Raw genomic sequence first — 14,074 nt, 5'->3', positions numbered from 1 at the left:
ATTTCTTCTAGTAGACAAGAGTTTAAAGTGGGAGATTCTACAACAAAAAGGAGACATATGAAAAAGAATCCCAAAGCCAATAAACCCATTCAAATTGTCAATAAGGGATTACGACCTTCTCCTTCCTCGTTACTATCAATCGATCTAAACAGAACTAAACTTGAAGCACATATCAATGTCTCATCTAGCGCGTCTCAGGATATTGGTCATACGATTGAGGTTGGGAACCTCTTTGGCTTCCAAATTGGTGGAATTAGGTCGATGGTTGATGACATTGTTGGTGGTGTTGAGAAATCAGTGGCCTCACAAACTTAATCTCCCTTAACATTCGGGCCTTGCACGATGCCAATAATGTATATAAATCTCAGTGGTTGAAAAGGTTAAGAAAGGATCATAATGTTTCTTTCTTTGGTATTCATGCAACAAGGCTTGATTCGATTCCAAATAATATCAGTGACTGGTGCTTCGATTTTGAAGTTCATGTTGATTTCGCTGAATTTTATGGGCGTTCTAGAGGTCTCATAAATTTTGTCACAGCTGGGAAATTTTAGACCCAACATGGTCTAAACCCTAACCAAGTACAAGTGAATCCACATTTCAATCCTTGTTGTGTTGTATCATCCATTGCCTTAAGGGCATGTTTATAAGTTAATAACAAAGTATAGTTTGAAACCTAAGTTTATTTATGTTAGTATAAATTAACATAAGTTAAAAGACTAAGGTTTAAACCATAAAATAAACCACCATATATTAGCTTACGGTCCAAGGGTTCTAGAACAAGTAGATTTCGGTCCAAAGAAATCAAGAATCATGTAGTTTTCGGCCAAACAATCTAATCCAATTAGAGTTTTCAATTGTAGATTCAATGAACAAGGGGTTGTTTGGTTGTGGATGACCGAAATCACCCCATTTGTGACTGAAATCCCATTGTAAATCCCAATAGGAAACCGAAAACGCAATCCTAGGGCCTATCAATTACCAAAAAATACTCCTATATGTATAGTTTCAACCGTGAACCCAATTGATTTCTCAATTTCCCAGCCGTAAACACTCCTATTTTTGCTCTCAAAACTCATCTGTAAATACCATATATTCATAAGATTCTTGTCCAGATCTTCTTATCTTCACCAAGAACACCAAGAACATTCATCAGTATTTTCAAACCTTGAAGCCTCTAACCGAACCTCCCCCCCCCCCCCCCCCCCCCAAGCTCACCGAAAATGCCTAGAACTATTCCAAATAATTCCAAATAATATTTGTAAGTATTTTCATACATAATTAGGTGTTATCTAGCACATTAATTATTATTTAATTCAATATTCAATTTATTATTTTAATTAATATCTTATTAATTTAAATACGACGTCGGTTATAATTATTTTAGGATACGGCTACTCTCACGTATGCTAAATCAGAGATCCTTCGCAATCACTCTGCGTCCTAGGTAGCACACACATTCGAGCTGAGTTCATACCCCTACATTTTCACTATTTTTCAATGTTTTTAGGGGGGGTACAAGTAAAGCACTAGGACTCTTGTGTTAACATTTAAACGATTTCAAAACCGTTTCAAACCATTTGCGATTGTTTCGTACTGATTTATTATCTACATTTTATCAAAATATATTTATATATAAAAATAGGGTTCAACAGAATTAGAATTGGCAATTCCATCCTAAATCATGTTCCTTGTCTGGTTGTGGGTTTAAGATAGAATTATTTTTTCGACTGTCTTTTCATTCTTAATTTTATATATATATATATATATATATATATATATATATATATATATATATATATATATATATATATATATATATATATATATTGTTCGTTAAATTGATAATCCTTTTGTAACATGTCAAGCAAAGTGGTATTTTTCACAAATCTCTTACTACCACTTTATACACACTACTAAATTGCAAAGGATTTCAGTTCATTACAGAGCATACATTTAAAATATAATAGGTATAGTTTGTAAATCACTAAACTATTTTACCAAGTTCAAGAAACGATACACGAGCATACTTTTAAACTATAATAGATATAGTTTATGGAACACTACTATATTATGCTGATTCAAGGATACACTACTTAATAATTATTTATGTATAATTATTTTACATTACAATGTACACTACTACAAGGTAATACATATAGTTTCAAGTACAAGAGAACACTATAACACTACACGTAAAGTAGTTAATACAAGGTTGTGAGGCACTACTTCATTGTACCCATCAGGGTACAGGTTCAAGTCCTATAAATTATAACCAGAGTCTCTTGGAGGGAGAGCATGAATTTATGTATAGATCTATATGGGACTGACAATCCCACACCCGAGCTGCTTGCAACAGCTAGGCCAGCACGCCTGGGTGACAAATGGCATAACATTCTGATGCCTGAAGAACGTCGTAGAGGCCATTAGTCATTTTACCATGGGTATATGAAAGTCACAATAGTATCAACTAAACATTGTTTACAGGATTAACACTACTTCAACAGTTTTATTATAATAATAAGACAACACAACTTTTCTTGTAACAAGAACATACAATTTAGAAGGGACCTATAATGTTAATTCTTTGATTCCATAGTTTATACGTTAGAGTTATATATAAATAGGATCCAATAGGCAGTAGAATGTGTGGTTTCCACTTTACTTCCTGTTTCTTGTTTGGTTATGGGCTTAGAGCAGATTCATATAGTCTACTATCTATTCGATCTCATCTATATATGACTTATATACCCTATTTCCCCATATGGGGAAATAGGTATGTGGTCAGGTCACTTATATATATATATATATATATATATATATATATATATATATATATATATATATATATATATATATATATATATATATATATATATATATATATATATAGTTGCAACCGTGAACGCAATTCATTTCTCAATTTTCCAACCGTAAATGCTCATATTTTTGCTCTCAAAACTCATCCTTAAACAGCATATATTCATAATATTCTTGCCCATATCTTCTTATTTTCACCAATAACACCATGAACATTCATCAATATCTTCAAACCTTGAAGCCTCCAACCGAAAACCCCCCAACCTCACCAAAAACCCCTCGAACTATTCCAAATAATATTTGTAAGTATTCTCATAAATAATTAGGGCATTTTCTAACACTTTAATTATTATTTAATTCATTATTCAATCTATTTTTTAAATTAATATCTTATTAGTTTAAATACGACATCGGGTATAACTATTTTAGGATATGGGTACTTTCACGTATTCTAACTCGGGGAACCTTCGTGTCCGAACTAGCACACACATTCGAGGTGAGTTGATACCCCTACGTTTTCACTATTTTTCAATGTTTTTAGGGGGGATACAAGTAAAACACAAGGACTCTTGTGTTAACATTTAATGATTTCAAAACCGTTTCAAACCATTTGCGATTGTTTCGTACCGATTTATTATCTACATTTTATCAATATATATATATATATATATATATATATATATATATATATATATATATATATATATATATACATATATATATATATATATATATATATATATATATATATATATATATATATATATATATAAAAGGTTTAATAGACTTAGAATTGGTAATTCCATCCTAAATCTTGTTCCTTGTCTGGTTGTGGGTTTATGATAGAATTATTTATTCGACTATCTTTTCATACTTAATTTTATATATATATATATATATATATATATATATATATATATATATATATATATATATATGAATATAAATATTGTTTTATAAATTGATAACCCTTTTGTAAAATATCGAGCAAAAGGGTATTTTTCACAAATCTCTTACTACCGCTTTACACACACTGTTAAATTGCAAAGGCTTTCAGTTCATTACTGAGCATACATTTAAACTATAATAGGTATAGTTTGTAAATCACTACACTATTTTACTAGGTTCAAGAAATGATACACGAACATACTTTTAAACTATAATATATATAGTTTATGGAACACTACTCTATTATAATAATTCAAGGATACCCTACTAAATAAGTATTTAAGTATAATCATTTTACACTACTAAGTACCCTGATGAGTACAATGAAGTAGTGTCTCACAACCCTGTATTAAGTTGTTTACGTGTAGTGTCATAGTGTTCTCTTCTAATTATTTAAGAATAATCATTTTACATTACAAAGTACACTACTACAAGGTAATACATATAGTTTCAAGTAGAAGAGAACACTATGACACTACACATAAACAAGTTAATACAGGGTTGTGAGGCACTACTTCATTGTACTCATCAGGGTACATGTTCAAGTCCTATAAAGTATAACCAGTGTCTCCTGGAGGGAGAGAGAGAGAGAGAGAGAGAGAGAGAGAGAGAGAGAGCGTGAATTTGTGTACAGATCTATACGGGACTGGTAATCCTGCACCTGAGTTGCTTGCAACAGCTTGGCCGATAGGCCTTGGGTGAGAAATGGCATAACATTCCGACGCCTAAAGAACAACGTAGAGGCCACTAGTCATTTTATCATGGTTATATAAAACTCAAAATAGTATCAACTAAACATTGTTTACGAGATTAACACTACTTTAAAGGTTTTATTTTAATAATAAGAATACACAACTTTTCTAGTAACAAGAATATACAATTTAGAAGGGCCCTATAATGCTAATTTTATGATACCTTAGTTTATACATTAGAGTTATATATAAATAGGATCTGATAGGCAGTAGAATGTGCGGTTTCCGCTTTACTTCTTGTTCCTTAAAGTAGTGTTAATCTCGTAAACAATGTTTAGTTGATACCATTCGATCTCGGTTATATATGACATGTATACCCTAAGTAATCATAGGGGGTAATAAGTATGGATTATGTCAGTATATACAAGTATAGCACACTATTTTCTAGTACAGAACTCATAGTTCTGGAGATAACATATATATTAATATAGTTTTATCAAGTAATAAAACTACAAGTATACAAACTTAGTGTACATTAACATGCATACATTTTGGTCTAAAGGTCTAAGACTACATGTCAATTATTGTAACGACATGAATTTTCAAAACAATTTTTCATTTTTAATACATAACATATCTCATAAAGTAATCTCAAAATTCAAATGTATCAAATGTTATCTCAGTAAAAACATATCCCAAAATCTCAAATACATTATACATAATACACTATCAGTGTGTACAGATCATGCTGGTGCCTTCCTGCGATCCTCGCTGGTACCTGAAACACATATCACATAACACGGTAAGCATAAATACTTAGTGAGTTACCTAAAATACCACATACATCACATAAGCCACTTGAGGCTATAACTCGGTATGACCCACCGGTCAATGTGTCTCAGCGGGACCTCCAGTCTCGTAGCTCGTTGGACCCTCCGGTCCGATCTAGCTCGTTTGACCCACCGGTCCGGTCTAATTGAGGACCCTCTGGCCTCATAAGTTGTTGGTTCTCTGGTCTAGTCTATATAACACATAGCATATATTTAACACAATGCACATAATCGTATACACATAACACATAAGACCCTCTAGTTTGCACATAGATACGAATATAGGTAATGTATAGTGAGAAGACTCACCTCATATGATGTCTAGTATGCTCTCGTTCATGATATCCTCGATCTAGCCTCCTCCTATCAAAATGATTATATCTCTAATCAATACTCTCTTTATGTTCTCATCTCTAAAGAACGGGTAGAAGACCATTCTACCCCTCCATGGCCTCTCATGAATCAGTTTGACCAAAACCCTAAGGTCGACAGAAGTCAACTCTAGTCAATGGTCCAACTTTGACCAAACTCGTCGAGTGCACTCGGGTGACTCGGTGAGTCCATGGATGTCCTCTGAATCCTCCTAAGGCCTTACTCGACTCGTTGAGTTAATCTTTTACTCGAAGGGAAACCGCTGATCACAAATCGTGGGGCAACCTGATCCGAATCGTCGAGTCCTCTTATGGACTCGTCGAGTTTCCTACATGACAACACTCATTTGACCTTTTGAGGTCAGATCTGATTCTCTAACCTATAGATCTGACCTTCTAACACCCAAAAGTCACGTAAAGTTTCAATCTTTATGTCCATGCACCACACATCAAGCTCTATTTGATGGAATAGCTCTTAAAATGACAACCTAGATTCAAAACTCCAATGGGACTGCATAAAGTTGGATGATTGGGACTCTTTGGACCTCTCAAGGTCCAGATCCAATGTCTATTCCTTAATGGGACTTCACATGCTCTAATACTCGATTAAAAAGGCGTAAGGAAACCCTGGATTCATGGAATCTACTATACATACGAGAATAGGCCTGAAATCATACCTCAAACAACAACCCTTGATGAAATGATAGCAACTCTGAGCCCCCTACAATCATCCTAGCTTGAATCTCCTTTCCTTCCTTGCAAGAATGCACTAAAATGGTGTAATTAGCTCCCTTCTTCTCTCTCTGTGCTCTTAGGTTCAATAACGTCTCTCAAGTGTATGTGTGTGGCCGCCAATGGAGGCCATAAGGACCCTTAAATAGGGTACAAGCCCACATATTTAGGGTTTCTATCCACAGTGCGGACTCATCGTGTCGACTTGCAGACTCATCGAGTCCATTCATTAATCTGAGTCGTCAGTCGTGATCCTACTCGATGAGTTTAGGAGTCAAATCGTCGAGTCCCTCTTCTTAACTCAAAAGTAAATACTTAATTTATGATACCTAGAAATCCGTATGTTACAATTCTACCCCACTAGAATCAGACTTCGCCCTCGAAGTCTCACTCTTCAAACAACTTTGGATGCTGCTCCCGCATCTCCATCTCCGGCTCCCAAGTCAGCTCGGACCCTCTCTGATGTTGTCACTGGACCTGAACCAGGGGCACCTCTTTGTTCCTCAGAACCTTGATCTTCTGATCCAAGATCACGATCGGCCTCTCAATGTAATTCAGGCTCGCATCCACCTGAATATCCTCTAGCGGCACTACCACCCTCTCATCGGCTATACACTTTCTCAACTAGGATACATGGAAGGTATCATGGATCTGACCCAACTCCTCGGGTAGCTCTAAAGGTTATGCTACCTTGCCCACTCTTGCGATCACCCTGAAAGGAACAATGTATCGGGGCCCCAATTTTCCCCTCTTCTTGAATCGGATCACTCCTTTCCAAGGGGATACCTTCAGGAGTACAAAGTCTCCAACCTGGAACTCGAGCTCGGATCGTCGCCTATCCGCATAACTCTTCTGGCGGCTCTAGGTTGTTAGTAGCCTCTGCCTGGCCTGCTGTATCTGCTCATTCGCCTTAAGCATTATCTTAGTGCTACCCATCACTCACTGCCTTACCTCTCCCCAACAGATGGGAGTCCGACACCTCCTCCCATATAAAAGCTCAAAGGGAGGCATACCAATACTCAAATAATGGTTGTTATTGTAAGAAAACTCAGGGAAAGGTAGGTATGTGTCCCAACTTCCACCAAAGTCCATAACATATGCTCGAAACATGTCCTCGAGCATCTGTATCGTTCGTTCACTTTGACCATCCGTCTATGGGTGGTAACCAGTACTGAAGTGCAATCTCATACCCAAGTCCTCATGGAACTTCTTCCAGAACCTGGAATTGAAACGTACATCTTAGTCTAACACAATCGAGATCAGCACTCCATACCACGACACCACCTCTCTCACATATATCTATGCTAGCGTCTCCGTATAAGAGCTCTCACTGATAGAAAGGAAGTGAGCGCTCTTCGTCATCCGATCCACAATCACCCAAATTGCATCAACACCCCTCGCGGTCCTCAACAATTTGGTGATGAAGTCGAAAGAAATATGTTCCCACTTCCACTGGGGAACCTCTAGTGGCTGCAACTTTCCATGCAGATGTTGGTGCTCGGCCTTAACCCGACAATAGGTCAAGCACCTGTCTACTACCCACGCAACATCCTTCTTCATACAGGGCCACCAATAATCTATCTTCAGGTCCAAATACATCCTAGTGGCCCCGTGATGGATCAAGAATCTCGATCCGAGCACCTCCTCCATTAGTATGCTATGTGCCCCACCCATAAACGGTACCCAAATCCAACCATGAAAGGTCATAAGCACTCGACTATCAACAATAATCTCGGATACATGTCCAATCGCCCGTCCTTTCTTGCGGTTCTCCAGTCTCACAGCCTCTACCTGGCCCTCTCAAATGGTATCCAACCATCTCCTCTGGTGCATATTTAGGTTGGGTTGATCCATTAGATACTTCAAACTCTTGTGGTCCATGTATATGGTACACTGAACCCCATATAAATAATGGAGCCATATCTTGAGGGTGAACACCACTACCCGTAACTCCAAATCATAGGTGGGATACCTCGTCTCATGAGGCTTCAACTGCCTCGATGTGTATGCTATCACGTACCCTCTCTGCATAAGCACCGCACCCAACCACGATATAGACATATCACCATACACTACGAAATCCTCCATTCCCTCCGGAAGGGCCAACATCGGGGATTCGCATAATCTCTGGCGAAGAGTCTCAAACAAGGTCTGGTGCTCGGTACCCCAAGTAAAACCAATGTTCGTCCGGGTCAATCTGGTGAGGGGAACGACAATCTTGGAGAAATCTCTGATAAATTTCTGATAGTAGCCAGCCAACCCCAGAAAACTCTTAATCTTGGTGGGGGATCTCGGCACTTCCCAACTCATGACAGCCTCAATCTTGGCTGGGTTGACCAATATCCCATTCTAATTAATGAGATGCCCCAAGAACTGGACCTCTCGTAACTAGAAATAACACTTGGAGAATTTGGCATAAAGCCTCTCTGATCTCAACACTCCAAGGATCTCCCTTAGATGCTCCTCATGCTGCTCTCTGCATCTTGACTACACTATAATGTCATTGATGAACACAATCACTGATCAATTCAACATCGGCCTGTATACTCAATTCATGAGATCCATGCACGCTGCTGGTGCATTGGTGAGCCCAAAATGCATCACCACAAACTCGTAATGACCATAACGAGTCCTGAACACCGTCTTCTGGATATCCTCATCACGCACCCTCATCTGGTGATATCCAGACCTCAAGTCTATCTTGGAAAACAAGATGCTCCCTGAAACTGATCGAAAAGATCATCGCTCCTCAGTAGTGGATAACGGTTCTTGACTGTCAACTTGTTCAACTCCCAGTAACCAATGCACATACAGGGTGAACCATCCTTTTTCTTGATGAAAAGGATCAATGCTCCCCACGGCGAGCTACTCGGTTGAATGAATCCCTTCCCCAACAGCTACTGAAGCTGTGAGGATAACTCATGCATCTCCGGTGGCACAAGGCGATAGGGTCCTTGGAAAAAGGCGTTGCCCCCTGAACCAAATCGATGTGGAACTCCACCTGCCTCTCGGGTGGCACACCCGACAACTCCTCGGGGAAAACATCCAGAAACTCTCACACTATCGGTACCTCACCGACAGAACTCAGCCTCTCTACGACAACTAGTTTATCAATCACATAGGCTAAAAACCCTCTACAACCCTGTTGTAGACTCTGCCTCGCTCTAACAGCCGAACAAAATGTTGTCCCAGATCGGGTACCCTCACTATACACCATAAGTACTCCCCTAGTAGGGTCTTGTATGGTCACCAACTGTCGCTCACAGTCTATAACAGCTCCAAATCGGCTCAATGCCCACGATGACACAGACATCCCCCATCGCAATCGGCACCAGATCTATCAGGAACTCAGCACCGAAAATCTTGAGTACACATCCTCGAATCACACCAGTAGCATAAACCACTCACCCGTTAGCTATAGAGACTCGTAGAGTTCGACTGAACGCCTATCGTCGGATACTGGTGTGCTGGCTACACGCTAATGACACGAAGGATCGACTCGCACCCGAGTGAAATAACACCAAAGCAGGTCCTGAGTTCACAAGAAAAGTACCTATGCATACCACAATATAAGCACAATATCTCAAACTCAGTAATAGTAAATAAAAGAATACATATCAGCCATGACATCGGACGCTGCGTGGACCTCGTCCGTTGTCAACTGAAAGGCTCTCCCGCGAGCCTTCGCTGCCTTGACATTTGCTGGCCGGGCCTTAGTAGCTCTAGTAGTAGGTGCAGATCCCTATGTTGATCCGTGTAATCACAGTCACGGACCTTAGTAGCTGAAGTAGCTGTGGGCACTCAGCCTTCCGATGGCCAGTCTGGTTGCAATGAAAACAAACTTCCCACAAGTGTGGCCCCTCTGACCCCCAGATCTCGAATCAGCAGGCTTTTCCTGCTTGTGTTCCGACTGTGACTGCACCGGTCGCCTGTCCCTCCTCTGAGACTCGGCCTCCTCCCTGGCCTGAGTCTCTCGCTCAATCTTCCTCTTCCAGGGATTTTCCTAGAGCTCGATAAATGTCCGGTATGTCAAGTTCACCACGAATTCATGAATGTCTCTCCTCAGTATGCTCAGATATCGGCTCATACGTTCTTGTTTAGTAGACACGTGCTTATGGTAAAACAATGCCCTCTCATGAAACATCCGTGTAATCACAGTCACGGACTCAGTCTCCTCCTTGAGGGACAAGAACTCCTACGCCAACCGTTCCCTCTCCACCGGGGGGAACATACTCATCTCAGAACATGGTGGTGAACCTCTCTCGGGTCACCCTTGTAATCTCTGCAGGAGTGAAATCAGCCGTCACAAACTTCCACCAGTCCTTTGCTCCCAAGTGAAGCTGGTTCAGACCGAACCATACCCTCAGATGCTCCAAACAAGAGCAGGTGTAGAAGCATCCCTCAATGTCAGAGATCCACCTCATTGCGACTATCGGATCCTGAGTCCTATCAAACTATGGTGGCTTTGTGTTGTTGAACTCTCGGTACAGCAACAAGTCACCCACCTGTGGCCTCGCGACAACGACAACTGCAATGGCCGTAGCGGCAGCCGCCTCAGTAACAACAGCATATCTTTCGTCAAACGTCTCAATCAGCGTGGTCTTGATAGACCCAAACATATCCGGGATGGCCTCTCGGATCACCGCGGCCACCTCGTCGTGAATCAACTGACGAATCTCCTCGTCGCTAAAACTATTGTCCCCTGGTGTGTGGCGTATCCCAACCATGATGTCTCTGAAACACAACATAAAAGAATTCGAGACTCGCTCGAGTATACTCGCACTCGATACTCAACCCTACTTGTTCCTTAGTACCCTAAGGATTCTTACTTGGACTGCTCATTGATCTTGTGTTTCTAGTAGTATGGGCACTATACTACCTTCCACACCGCATTAGTATTCACCCCAAGTCCTCTTCCTACAATCCCATATCACAAGTACACTATATCTCACTGAGCACAGGCTACCCTCCAGTAGACCACTCATAATCTCCTCGCTGCTACCGACTCACTCTCAAAGTAACTCATAGCAGCAATCTTTGAGGTTAAGGCATCACAAATCAGGCCACTCTAGTCCAACATATGAATACCTACCATACTCTAGAATGCATATCATATCACATAATATCTCACAACACATAATGTAAGGGTATTTTAGGAAATCACCGTTCGGGCGCTGGCTGATCGTACACACTGTTCCGTTCTGAGTTTCTAAAAAATCGATACTCATTTAGAAAAATTGTTTCTTTTATAAAACTTTTTCACAAATCCTAAGTTTAAGTTCAAATACGCCCGAAGGTGCATCCGAATCCCTCAAACCAAGGCTCTGATACCAACATGTAACGACGTGAATTTTCAAAACAATTTTTCAATTTTAAAACATAACATATCTCATAAAGTAATCTCACAACTCAAATGTATCAAATTTTATCTCAGTAAAAACATATCCCAAAATCTCAAATATATAATACATAATACTCTATCAGTATGTACAGATCATGTCGGCACCTTCCTGTGATCATTGCTGGTACCTGAAACACATATCACATAACACGGTAAGCATATATTCTTAGTGAGTTCCCCAAAATGCCACATACAACACATCAGCCACTCGAGGCTATAACTCAGTATGACCCTTCGGTCAATGTGTCTCAGCGGGACCCTCCAGTAATGTAGCTCGTTGGACCCTCCGGTCCAGTCTAGCTCGTTGGAACCTCTGGTCCGGTCTAATCGAGGACCCTCTGGCCTCATAAGTCGTTGGACCCTCTGGTCCGGTCTATATAACACATAGCATATATTTAACACAATGCACATAATCTTATACACATAACACATAAGACCATCTGGTCTGCACATAGATACCACTCTAGGTAATGTATGGTGAGAAGACTCACCTCGTATGATGTCTAGTATGCTCTCATTCTTGATATCCCCGATCTAGCCTCCTCCTATGAAAATGATGATATCTCTAATCAATACTCTCTTTATGTTCTCATCTCTAAAGAACGGGTAGAAGACCATTCTACCGCTCTGTGGCCTCTCTTGAATTAGTTTGACCAAAATCCTAAGGTCAACGGAAGTCAACTCGAGTCAATGTTCCAACTTTGACCAGACTCATCGAGTGCACTTGGGTGACTAGGCGACTACATGTGTGTCCTTTGAATCCTCCTAAGGCCTTACTCGACTCGTTGAGTTGACCTTTCACTCGATGGGGTACCACTGATCACGAATCGTGGGGCAACCTTATCCGACTCGTCGAGTCCTCTTATGGACTCGGCAAGTTTCCTCCATGGCAACACTCATTTGACCTTCTGAGGTCAGATCTGATTCTCTAACCTGTAGATCTGACCTTCTAGCACCCAAAAGTCATGTAAAGCTTCAGTCTTTGTGTCCATGCACCACACATCAAGCTCTATTTAATGGATCAGCTCGTAAAATGAAAACCTAGATTCAAAACTCCAATAGGACTACATAAAGATGGATGATTAGGACTCTCTGGACCTCTCAAGGTCCATATCCAATATCTATTCCTAAATGGGACTTCACATGCTCCAATACTCGATTAAAAAGGCGTAAGGAAACCCTGGATTCATGGAATCTACTATACATATGAGAATAGGCCGGAAATCATACCTCAAATAGCAACCCTTGATGAAATGATAGCAGCTTTGAGCCCCCTACAATCAACCTAGCTTGAATCTCCTTTCCTTCCTTGCAAGAATGCACTAAAATGGTGTAATTAGCTCCCTTCTTCTCTCTCTGTGCTCTCAGGTTTAATAAGGTCTCTTAAGTGTGTGTGTGGCCACCAATGAAGGCCATAAGGAACCTTAAATAGGGCACATGCCCATAGATGTAGGGTTTCTGTCCACAACGCGGACTCGTCGACTCGACTTGTCGACCCGTCAAGTCCATTCATTAATCTGAGTCATCAGTCGCGATCCTACTCGACGAGTTTAGGCATTAACTCTTCAAGTCCCTCTTCTTAACTAAAAAGTAAATACTTAAATTATGATACTAGAAATCCAGATGTGTGACAACCCGAAGTTCGTTCCATCATTTGTAACACTTTCTGTTAATACATTCGTCGTTTTCAATTTCATTTCCGTTTACAACATTAAATTAAGTCGTAATTGTGGTCTTTCTATTATGACTTAATGGGTGTCCAAACGTGTTTAGAACTCATATTAACACTCTATATTAGTAATTGGAAATATTTTAGAATCGACCATATCGGGTTACGGTAACTTAATCGGGTGCGACCAAAAGCATCGTATAACGTTGGTATCGGTTAGAATTCCACTGTGTCCCAAAATTGGAACATATTTAAAGTGGTTTAAGCTTCCATTTGAAGCTTTTACTCTCTCTCAGTACTCTCTCTTTAACCTTTCCCCTCAAACCAAATTTAAGGTCCAAAATCATCAAATTTAAGCTCCAAATCACCAAGGTAACTTCCCTAACTCTTAGTATAGCATCTTAGACCTTCAAATCCGAGTTCAAACTATGATTTAGGACCATTTTCATGTGTTTACGGCCCTAGAACATGCTTGGGCCGTAAACACACATATAATGGGGTTTTGAGACTTTAAACCCTTCTAATCCACCTTTGGAGCTTAGATATGGCTAAATGGCTTAATGGACCGGACTTAGAACACCTTGAATTCAATTTTTGGGGAGTAAACATGAGTT

The sequence above is a fragment of the Lactuca saligna genome, chromosome 1, assembly GCF_052625555.1.
Source record: "Lactuca saligna cultivar CGN05327 chromosome 1, ASM5262555v1, whole genome shotgun sequence".
In the NCBI taxonomy this organism is placed as follows: domain Eukaryota; kingdom Viridiplantae; phylum Streptophyta; class Magnoliopsida; order Asterales; family Asteraceae; genus Lactuca; species Lactuca saligna.
The sequence above is the reverse complement of the archived record's forward strand: the minus strand, read 5'-3'. Positions refer to the sequence as shown.